Below are 3,916 nucleotides of genomic sequence, written 5' to 3'. Positions count from 1 at the left end.
AGGTGCGTCCCGCGCGCGCGGGGCGGCGCCGCGCCGGGCCCGTTCCTGTGCGGGAGCGCAGCGGGGCCGCCGCTCCCGGGGCGAGGGTTCCTGCTGCTTGAGGTGTCAGAAACAGACTCTCCCGCAAAGAGTGGGGCTGAGGGAAGCTAACGCATCACGGCGTCAGCCTGCTTATTTTTGTCGTTAACTGCTGTTGCATAATCCGTCAAATCTGTTCTCCTCCTGGAAGAGCATCGCTGCCAATCATGTCGCTGCCGCTCACCACAGTAATTGCAATACAGCCCTCAAGCAAGCCAGACATGACTCTGAACTGAAACATTAGAGGACAAGAAATCCTCTGCTTTACTCCTAACATTGCTAGAAGAGGTAAATCAGAATACAAGCTGCAGTCCTAAACCACCTCATAAAATACCTTGCTATTTCAAGGGACAGAATTTTAGGTGGAGCAAGGACTTAGTTTGTTGGTCTGAACATTACTTTTTTACAAGTAATCTTCCTGCTAGTCTTCCCTGAAAGTTGTCCATTCTGAGAGGCACTGTATAGGAAGAAAAAGGCTTTTGGAATAACTGATTCAGGTAAAAATAATAGCGACAATTCAGAAGTAACAGAGTTGGGGTTAAAATATTCCTAGTAACAGATGCAGCTGGGAGAAAGAAATGATCTTGTCATTTCCATGGGCATTTAAGACCCTTGTCTGTATTCAAATATTGCACCAAAATAGCTTCTATCACTGTAACTTCTAGTCTCCTGAAAATGTCACATTTCGTCCTGCTTCATGAATTAGTTAATTAAATTCTTTATTATCTCACTGTGCAGATCTTTCATAAAATTACGATCTTACTGAACTTAAACAGAAAACATCCACCTCTATTTGAAATACTAGGGATTATCAGATTCTTATCACTTTAGACCACTCGCGTCTTCCTTTCCTTTTGAAAACTTAACAAAATGAGTTGTTCTACTTTTTACCTGAAATTTTTTGACCATCAGCTGGTCACCAATACAAGTACTAACTCATACTCTGCATATTGAGACGTCTGCAGACTAGGGAATGGAAAAAACCCTGGCTGAAAGTAAGTCTTGCTCTTCTGATGTTTAATACTTTCAAACAAAGATTAACAATTACTTTCTTAGTAACTTCATTTTGCAAACACGTGATTTATGTGGAAACAAAGTTCACAGAAAGCAACCAACATGAAATGATTATGTCAGTCTGGGCTGCAATGTAGGGCACACTGAGAGCAAAACCTAATCTCTGAGAGGTTTCCACTTCATCTGCACTCATCTGCGTAATCAGCTTTTCATCTTGTCATAGGATAAATGCAACCTGCCTTCTGCTTCATTTACCCTATATAGAACCCTATTATAGATTTGTATGGAGCAAGAGTAAGAGCTTGTGTAGAAATGTATTCGGAAAGGAACTTGAAACCATTCAATTTTTAAGGGAAATTAAAGGTTGGAAGTCATGTATTTGCTAAGTTAATACACTAATTAGAACTGAAAGCTATTCACTACATCCAGTATGCAAACTGACCCTGCCTTTACTTTCAGCTACTGTTTCATTTCTTAATCTGTGACTTTGTGTATGGTAATACACAGTAGCTGTTGCTTAAACCTTTCAGGAGCTTTTATAAACTGCTAAATTCCAGTGAATAACCCAAACTGTTGAGTGGAACTAGTGTTATTATCACTCCTTTTAGTCTCAGTTCATCTGAGTGTGGAAGGCTCATACAAGTGAAGACCTTCATGGAACAAAGGAATGAGTAACAGCCTCCTGTTCAGGCTGCTCCTTTATTTGGAAAATCACCAGAAATCATAGCTAACCATCAACGAAACACTTTACCACAAATGTTCTCAGAAGTGATGTCTGGTTGGCTTTGATGTCTGACAACCTAACTCTAAACTAAGTTCTAAGGATTAACAATGAGGATACATGCTGGCCAACTACATATTTATGATTCTTTGTGCTCTTCTCTCAAAGGATGAATATTTTTCTGTATTACTGTCAGAAACATGTTCATGAAGATGTATGGGTAATCTGCAGGTACATGAGGAAAACATGAACTGGATGATGTGAAAAGGGGAGTAGGAAATATATCACAGCTTGCTGCCAAAGCAATTGTTACCAGTACATTTGCACTTGAAGAACTAAAAAGCCAAGAGCTATCATGCATAAGCCAACTTTATTCTTCCTTTTTTTCCCCCCCATACCTGCAGCAAATTCTCATCCCTGAACAGGTATTTCAATCTTTTAATATGTTTATTTTCTTGTCTTAAAATTGCACATCAGAGCTGACACTTCCATGTAACAGGGATATAAGATTTAACATTTCCATCTTAAAATAAATCCTTTGAATTCCCAATAAAGTCAGGTCCATAATGCAACAATTCATTGTCTACTTATATTTGCATGGCCACTTTTGCACCAAAAAGACTTAAATCTATTCCCGACTAGTTTAGAAACATGAATTGAGTATATTTGTGGCATAGTAAATATGTTCACAACTCTTTATTCTTCAGGTCCTCCTCCTGCACCCTCTCAAATCTCCCTAGTGTCATCATCCCATATTCTTCAATCCATAACATCCCATGCCTTGAAACAGCAGCATAAGCTGTCACTCCAGGAATGTTTTTTTAACTACTACTTCAGATTCTGATCCCTTCTGTCCCGGCTGCCAGCTTCATTCTCATATCTAAAACTCAGTAGAGACTCTGCTCAATAATAATGAGAACAAATTGTGAAATTTTATCGAATACTTAACAGGACCAATGACAATTCTGGCATAGTCATCTGACATAATGGATAGACAAAGAAAAAAACAAACACAAAATCTACCATCTAGTTAGGTGTAAAACACCATCTGTTTTCTTAAAAATTATTAAAATAAGTTGAATTAGAATTGTAGGACCTTGATTAATTTGTGTCTTCATTCATACAGAAAAAAAAGCAATAGCGCTATTTATATGAACAACATAAATGCAAATATATTGAAAAGCATGTTTAAAATGGGTTGGATGGAGAGGTTTTGAGCAGTGCTTTTTTTTTTTTTTTGTCTCTGCAATATATACTGCATTGTGTTAATTTGGTTTATTCATAAATTCTTGATCTGAAAGTATCTAATACAGAAATAGTTTACATTAGCAATCCATTACATACATCAATATCAAAGATTTTATCCTAATGAGAAATACAGATTTGCCTGTTTCAAATTATACCAAATCACCCAAATGATAAAGTAACTTTGGCCAAAATGGCTTTTTCTTTGATTAATAAAATGAAACTTCAAAAGACAGCAGAGGAGAATCTTTGTAATTTTCAAAATCCTGTATGTATGACTTTGAAGTGCTGCCAACCTTTGTTATTAAATGATCTGCTTTTGGACAAGGGGAAGCCAATCTTACATCAAATGCAAGTATGTGTATGCAAAATTCTGAGAGCAGAGTGAAAAATTACTTATTTTTATGGGAAAAGAACATAATCAGGATTGTCACGGAAAGCAGACAATGTTACAGAATACAATGTGGAAGATCTCTCTGGAGATGAGTATGTATTTAAGTGGCTAAAACTGCTAAAGGTGAAGTAGTAGGATCAATTTCATCAGTAAATTGATATTGAGGTATTCTCTGACAGGCTTAAGTACAAGAAGAAAATTAAGGGAACTGGTGACAACTAAAAATTCAAAATAAAATTATACCAAGAAAAAAATCTCTTTATTTGCATACTGTATTCTGTAAACAAATGCATGGAAATATCAAATATTCTCTAGTGATTATAAATACAGACTACTTGTCTGTTACTTGAAAAAGGAGGAGTTTACTGTTTGGCATATACTACTTACCAACAAATTTACATGAATCTATTACACCATCAAATCCTTATAAAATCATTAAAATTGGCATGACTTCTCTTCATGGA

This window comes from Corvus brachyrhynchos, unplaced genomic scaffold (assembly GCF_000691975.1).
Source record: "Corvus brachyrhynchos isolate BGI_N302 unplaced genomic scaffold, ASM69197v1 scaffold115, whole genome shotgun sequence".
NCBI classification, from domain to species: Eukaryota; Metazoa; Chordata; class Aves; order Passeriformes; family Corvidae; genus Corvus; species Corvus brachyrhynchos.
This window is presented reverse-complemented; position numbering follows the sequence as displayed.